The sequence below is a fragment of the Pinus tabuliformis genome, chromosome 2_2 (assembly GCF_031772625.1).
Source record: "Pinus tabuliformis cultivar Carrire ecotype Pingquan chromosome 2_2, CPIR1, whole genome shotgun sequence".
Lineage (NCBI taxonomy): Eukaryota > Viridiplantae > Streptophyta > Pinopsida > Pinales > Pinaceae > Pinus > Pinus tabuliformis.
Window position 1 is genome coordinate 215,883,412 of NC_142300.1, and position 8,521 is coordinate 215,891,932.

Below are 8,521 nucleotides of genomic sequence, written 5' to 3' on the forward strand. Positions count from 1 at the left end.
CAACATAGTGTGGAAGTTTCCTCCACAAGGCCACAAAGCAAGCAAGGCTCTGAGATCAAAAAGATATTCACAGAGATAAAAGCCCGAAATGACCCACTAAGGCTGCAACTTTATAATCAGCTTCTCAAGATGACCCCTGCCAACCAGCAAAGGTTAATGTCTGCATATGACATTAAAGAAGGAAAAATGATGTTGAGCCACTTTAAGCCTAAAGGGCAGCAGCCACAGTCAGCAGCTAACTACATTAGAACAAATTTGGAGGTCCTTGCCAGAGACATTCATCCTATGCACCAGATTGAGATGCATAAGAAAACTGGAGAGATGGTCTACTCTACATTGGCACATAAGGCAATGTTGGCTTATAAATTGTAGAACTCATTAAACAACACATCTGCCCAACTAGATTTGGAGAAGGCATCTTCTTTAGCCAAAAACAACAGAATAAAGTCCTTGGAAGATATTATCATTGAGCTGGGACATGATCCCAAGGATGCCAAAGGAATAAAAGCATTGATGAAGAAGAAGGAAGAGGACATTTCTGCCCTCAGGAAACAATTGAAGCTGCCTACTACTATGCATCCACAAACTATAGAGGTTGTATAGCAAAAAGCAGAGGAGGACATGATGAACCTGCTTATGAAAATGAATGAGAGACTAAGTGAGACAGAGCAGGCATTGGAGAAAGCAATAAGAAAGAAGCAGGGAGAGTCGACCTCCCAGCCACCTGAAGTAGCTCCAATAGTCACAACTGCCCCTCCAACATCAGCAACAGCAGCAATCACCACAAGTACTTCAGCAACAACAACAACAGCAAGCAGCAACACTACCATGACCACAGAGGAGTTAGTAAAAGCCATGGAGGAATTAAAACTCCAAGTATCAGAATTGAAAGAAGCCAAAGAGAAATTGGCAAAATTACAAGTGAGTTATGACAAATCCAAAATGACTGTGGAAAAAAAGACAAGAGAGGTGAAAGCATTAGAGAACAGGGTAAAAACATTGGAAAAGGACCTCTCTTTAGATAAGCCTCTGGGAGAAATCAAAGGCATTTTGTGGGTTAACATCAGTCAATCCATTAGTAATGTGTGGAGATCTATTCAAACTATTTATGAGCAGATTGACTTGATAGCAGTAGCCCATGTGGAAATTCAAATGGCCAGAACTATTTTGGGACATATGCCCAAACAGGCCAACAGGCTAATCCATTTTTTGAACACTAAGACCAGTGAAGAACTAGCAGCACTGGACATCAGAGACAGTACAGGCACCATCCTAACAATCAAAAGAGTTCTGACCAAGAGAACCCTGATGCAGAATCTTGAAAGGAGGTGCCAGGATATGCAAGTGGAGATAGACTCTTTTATAGAAAGATTTGCAGTTTTGCATGAAAGGGGCTTGCCAAGTCTATTGGGAAGCAATGAAAATCTGTTGAGACAATTTGAGTACACGCGCAAGTTGGACAAACATGCTGCTAATCAAGTAAATGCATCATCAAGTACTTCAGCAGAGAAGGCCCTTCCATCTGGCCAAACTCTCTACAACAACTTGGAAAATCTATTTTATATTGAGCATGAAGTGAAACATCTTTTTACCGTCCAGCCTAACTTCTTCAGGTACACAGACGCTGATGAGACTTTGAGAAAGCTACAAAGACATAATTTACCAGAAGAGCAGTGGTGGCAAAGCATGTTGGAAATCCTATAGGCATGTTTCAACTTTTGTTTTACCCAGGATACAACAGATACCATAAAGCGGAGAATAGGAACGGATAAGAGTCATGCGGGGCAACAGTCTATCAAATCAAAATTAAATACGCCCGAGAAAGCTGAGGCAATAGCACGGAATATCAGTGGAAACAGCCACCAGCCGACTCACCGAGCTTACAGTCAACACATCTCACCAACTGAGCAGCCAACACAACAGCATTTACTTCTTCATTTATTTCTCCCTGTTTTCAAGATCATTTACTTCTCCTATAAAGTAGGTAGAATGAGTTATTACTAGATATTATCTCTTTGAGATATTTTGTAAACACTTTTGTATAAATACCTCCCCAAGCAAAGTATTTGGGGTTGGTGATACATTTCTTAGACTGCGTTGTAACTCTGAAAACCTTCTGAATACAAAAGCTGCTAGAATCCATTGTTGCTGGACTCTCTAGATGTGGAATTGATAGCAGAGGACTTGTTACAGAATTCTTGAATCATCTTATGGATCAATAAGTCCCTCTTACTTGTGTTTTCAGTTTCTGTGTTTACTATATCATATATGTTCCATGATTTGAATAATAGAGAAAAAGAATAACTCAAAATTTGCTTGTTTGCACTCTATGTTCAAACACTGTTATTATTAATGTTTTCTTCAGAATTAGCATAAATAGGGATTCTTAACTGCTCCTGTTTCGCCTGGTTCTTACATCTTGAATATTAGCTACGAAATTCTTAACTGCTCCCTAGCAATAATCATCCACTTTCCCTCTGTCTGCATGATGAAGGATTCTTAATTCCCCTTCACCCACTAACTCCATCCCATCTGATTCCAGCTTATAAATTGTTCCATGATGGATTACCTTGCTCTGTAGTACCACCCTCTATCAAAGAAACCATATCCAACAGTTCATCCTCATAGACTCCATTAGCCCAATGGACTGAACTTCTTAGATTTACGCCCCTTTTCTATTGAATATCACCATCCAAAAATCAAACAAACCCTTGTACTTCATAACTAGCCTAATATACCTTAAAACAAAACCAAATTATAAAGAGAGATCCCTCTCTGGATGCAGATTGGCTAGAACCTGCATCTAAAAGATTGGTCTGTGGTTACCTCGGTCATATTCCCTTTCTTACAACTTTTGGGAACAACCTGAGTGATAAAAATAATGGCCCTTGTCTTGTGGTAAATATGTAGATATGATGTTAATGGTCCTGATCTTAGTACATTCATGTATATAATGTAGATATTTTCCTATCACCTTGCATTGTGTAAATATGATAAATATTTTGTGGTTACCTTGATGTACATGTTGAAGTTTCACTTGCATGATTATGGGAAACACTTCTCAGGTATGCTTGTATATATGGGGAAGATCATAATTACTCTATGCGGTAAAAACACTGAACACTATACAATAAACTTCACCCGAATCTATTAGTGAAGAACAAGTAAGTAGCTAATCTCTGGAAGGGTTTTTGGATTGGCTATTCGTGAAACTCATTGCAGTTAGGTGTGCCAATGTGTGGTGAGTGTTAGTGAGTGCTAGGGACACATAAGGGAGCAGTAGGTCAAAATGCATGGAAATGGATGAATAAGAATGTGATAGGGAGTGTCAATGAGTTCCAAGTGTGGTAAGAGGGGAGTGACATGGTATGCTAAGAAACACTAAGTCATTCTAGTGTGCCGGATTGACATGCAACCAATATGTGCTAGGTGCCAAGGTGTGGAAAATAGTGCTAGGAAGTGTTAGGGAGCGTCATGGAAACACAAGGGAGCACTAGGTGAAAATAATGCATGCAAATGAATGATTAACAGTTTCTGATAGGAAGTGTCAGTGATTTCAGGGTGTGCTAAGGAGGGAGTGTCAAGGTATGCTAGGCAGTGCTAAGGCATTCTAGAGGCCAGGGAAACATGACAAGATGTCATAGGTGCTAAGGTGTGCCAATGCATGCCAGGGTGAGTTATGGAGTGTCAGGGAAAAACAAGGGAGCACTAGTTTCAAATGCATGGAAATGAATGAATAAGAGTGCTTGATAGGGATTGTCAGTGAATTCTAGGTGTGCTAAGGAGGGAGTGACAAGTTATGCTAGGTAGTTCCAAGGAATGCTAGAGTGCCAAGGAAATATTCCAAGATGTGCCAAGTCCTAGGGTGTGCCAATGTGTGTCATGGAGTGCCATGAGAACACAATGGAGAACTAGTTCAAATTGCATGGAAATAAATAGATAAGAGTGTGTGATAGGGAGTGTCAGCAAGTTCCAATTGTGTTAAGGAGGGAGTGACAAGGGTATATGCTAGGTAGTGTCAGGGCATGTTAGGGAGTGGTAGGGTCTGTTAGGGAGTGGAAAATCATTCCAAGGAATGTAGGGGATGATAATGTGTGCCATGTAGTGCCAATGGATTATTATACATGCCAGATGTTATGGCATGTGAAGATGTAAACTATGTTGCTTAGTTGTTTTATGGGCACTGTTGGATGTGAGCCTTGACTTAGTAACTTGTTAAGTGGGATGAGTTAATATTGGACATGAGAAGCCTAAGATGATTTATAGCCCATTAGGGGAACAAGGCATAGTCTAGTTGTAGTAAATGTAACTTGGTAAAGTTGTTGTAGTCGAGGCAGGACTTGGTTGGGTTCCTACGTCTAAAAGAAAATAAGGGTAATTATGAGGGAATGATAATTAAGGAGTGCCATGGCATGACAAGGAATGAAAGGCATGCTGACATATGCCAGATAGTGTCAATGCATGTCAAGGAGTGGTTGGGAGTCTCAGGGAATCATAAGGGAGAACTAGGTCAAAGTGCATGGAAATGAATGAATAAGAGATTATGCCAGGGAGTGTTAGTGAATTCTAGGTGTCCCATGGACAAAGTGTGTTAGGAGAATTTCATATTAGGAGTTGTAGGAGGAAAGCCTATGATTGTGATAAGAGAATGGAAAAAGTAGTTTGGGACAAAGGGAGACTTTGGTCTAGGCACAACACTATTTTTTCAATGACTTGGTTGGGTTCCCAAGTCATAAAAAAGGTAATGTTATCTATGAGGGCATGAAAACTAGGGAGTGCCAAGGTGTGCATGGAATTTTAGGAAGTGCTAACACATGTTATAAAGTTCCAAGGAATGTTAGGCATGTCAAGACATCCCAAGTGCTAAGGCATGCCAATGTGTGCTAGGTTCTAGGATGTGGTGCCAACACATGCTAGGGATTGCCAAGGAAACACAAGGGAGGACTTGTTTCAATTACATGTAAATGAATGAATGTGCATGTGTGATAGGGAGTGTTAACAAGTTATAGGTGTGCTAAGGATGGAGTGACAACGTATGGTAAGCAGTGCCAATAGATGATAGAGTGCTAGGAAATCCTACTAAAATGTGACAAGTGCCATGGTGTGCCAAGGAGTGTTAGGGAGTGTTAGGGAAACACAAGGGAGCACTAGGTCATAATGCATGGAAATGAAGGAATAAGAGTGTGTGGCATGGAGTGTTAGTGAGTTCCAAGTGTGTTAAGAAGGAGTTACAAGGCATGCTTGGCAATGCTAAGGAATGCTAGAGTTCTAGTGTGACATGTAGCCAAGATGTGCCAACCTGTGTAAGGAAGTGTTAGCTGGGAGTGCCAGGGAAACACAAGGGAGAACTATGTCAAATGAATGGAAATTAACAAATAAGAGTTTGTCATTAGAAGTTTCAGTGAGTTCTAGGTGTGCTAAGGACAAATTGACAAGGTATGCTAGGCAATGTTAAGGCATGCTAAAGGCTAGGGTGAAATGCCAAGATGTCATAGGTGCTAGGGTGTAACAACACATGTCAAGGAGTGATAAGGAGTGCTAGGGAAACATAAGTGAGAACTAGGTAAAAATGCATGGAAATGAATGAATAAGAGTTTGTGACCAAGAGTGTCGGCGATGTCTAGGCGTGCTAAGGAGAGAGTGACAAGGTATACTATGTAGTGCCAAGGAATGCTAGAGTGTTAAGGTGGTAGGCCAAGATGTGTTAGGTGCTAGGGTGAGCTAGGGAGTGTTATGGGGTGTCAAGGAAATATAAGGAAGCACTAGTTCAAAATGCATGGAAATTAATGAATAAGAGTGTGTGAGAGGGAGTTTCAATGAGTTATAGGTGTGTTAAGGACGGAGTGACACGGTTATATGCTAGGCAATGCCATGGTATGCTAAGCTACCAAGGCATGTCAAGAAGTGCCACAGTGTGCTAGGGAGTGTCAAAGCATGCCAAGGAATGTAGGGGATGTTAACACATGCCACATAGTGCCAAGGCATTCTAAGACATGTCACGCGCTATGGCATGTCAAGATGTAAATTGTGTTGCTTAATTGTTTTAGACCAAGGTTGTATGTGATGAGCCTTGTCTTGGTAACTTGTTAAGTGGGATGAGTGAGATTTTACATGATTACCCTAAGATGAGTTACAAGTAGTTCTTAGGTGAACAAGGCATATGTTGAATTTCCATGACACATGAGAATCTGGGTTTGGCCTTAGAATTTTTTATGTGAACACACTCAAGTGCCACAACACATCTACTATGCAGAACGAAATCTTCCATGAAAGAAAAAGTAATGGATTGAATGCACATAGTTTAGGGTCTGCACATCTTCATATGTTAATGCTTATTATTGTGATATACAATAGCCATTTATATGTCTGGTGTAAGACTCATCTAGATATTTCTATCCAACAACAACATCTTTGTGGTAAAAGGTGTACTGTCAAAGGTTGCTCCATCAAAAATAGCAACCAAAAGGGACCTTACTGTGCACACAGATGAAGACTTAAGAATATTGTTATCTATGAGTGTTTATGTGGAGGTATGGGACAAAATTACACACGTAGCGAACCTTTTTGTTCAACCAATCAAGATCTAAAAAGGAAAATGTGTTATTATATATACATTTGTGATAGTATTTGGAGAAATTCCAACATAACCCACAAATTTGTTGACATTTTGCTGGATCTGACCTATAATTGTTCCTAAATTTAATAAACATGTAAAATAGGACTGACTTTTCAATACAAAATATAAACTGATAGGAACATGGCCAAATTGTGAAAGTGCAAACATTGGTATGGTTTAAAGGGATCGATCCCTTTGAAAAGTCTTAAATGTGGTAATGAAGGTTGAGCCTCGTTCTAGAACCCCTTTGGGCATCCATATTAGGAATTGGTGTAGGATGCAACACTTCAAAATAATTTTTGTAGCAGTGATGTCAACACTTGTATAGTGACATGGGGTTGGAGTTGGCCTGTCAAAGCTCATTGATCTACTTTGGAACTTCTCTAGGGTGATGCCTTAGATGATTTGGAGTACGAGGGCATGATTTGATATTTAGTTTGCATTGAGGAAGCTTTGGAGGCTAGATACTGCAGAAAAACCCCTCGTTCTAAACAGGGAAGCATGTGCCACTGAAGAAAGTAACAGCAAGTACACAAATTTGAAACTCAAATAATATCATTATTTATTACTCTTTGAAACAAGAAATAACTAAAACTTTCAAACACTACTATTCACTTTTCCTTTAGTATAGAAGGTACAATTAATCTGGAAACATGTACAACAATGTCTCAACTTTCTTAACTCCTAATCCTAATGCACCTTCCTTGCATGGATAGATAAGACAATTAAAGTCTGTCGCTAGTGAATATGATATGAGATATGCAAGCATGTTTCCTTAGCTAAGGCTAAGAATTAATAACTAGGTAAGTGATCCTTTTAACTGTGATGCAAAAACTAAATAAAGCAAAGAGTTTCTCTACTCCAGGTGCCAGAAACGAATCCACTGCCTAAGGTAAGTGCTTTGCCTAGAACAAGATATTAAGGACTCGGAAACTTTGTTGCTTCCTTCAAGAGAAGTGTATTCCAAACATAACTAAGCTATCATGCACTATCCTCCAAATTCATTCACCTTTAACAGAAATCTTGTGCCCAGAAAAAGACAAGATACCAATATCCAACACAATTCGCTAACCAGCCAGAGACCCTTGTGCTCAAACAATGAGATAATATGGGAATGTCAACTAGGGTGGAATATTTCAGCACCGAAATTGAAAAGAGATAGAAGGGGTCAAAAACTATCAAACCTACTGCTCAAGAACAAATGAATTAATCCACACTTGATGATCCAAAATGAATTCAATCCTTCTTTATTTATAGATTTTGCAGAGGGATTTCATATTCTTAAGTGATTGAGTAAACCTTACTCCAAACCCAAAATTTGGATTTTTTAAGCCCAGTTTCCCCAAAAATTTCCCAACAATGGGTATTTTGGGGTTTTTTCCCCTTTATGGAGGACTATAGTCTATGGGGATGGATAGGATATTACGTCCCATTCGTCCTCAATTTGTAGAGGACGTTACATGGCACCTAATAAAAGAAACCATGCTTTAGTTTAGGAGGTAATAACTAAAAGCTTATTTTCTTTCCACATAGGACATACATCTTGCAAAAATGATAATGGGGTACAAATACTACAAAAGGCCTAAATCTTACTAGCATTATCATAGTCCAAGAATAAAAACCCTTTCAAGTGAAACAAGGTCAGTACCACATACTACAAGCACAAATGACAAATTCAAAAACAATATACTTATTCAATGAAAGAATGATGAATCATATTAGCGCACTTTAAATTTAATAGCTCTTGAGTTGCAGTGTCAATCAAAATTTCTCAAGTTGGATCATAATTAAGTACTCAATGTTGTTTTGGGTCCAATTTGGGGAAAAGGAGGAGCTCTTGGTGACAATGGGATGATTAGGCTTTTCAAAAGGGAGCTCTTCTATACTTTTCAACATACAAGCCAT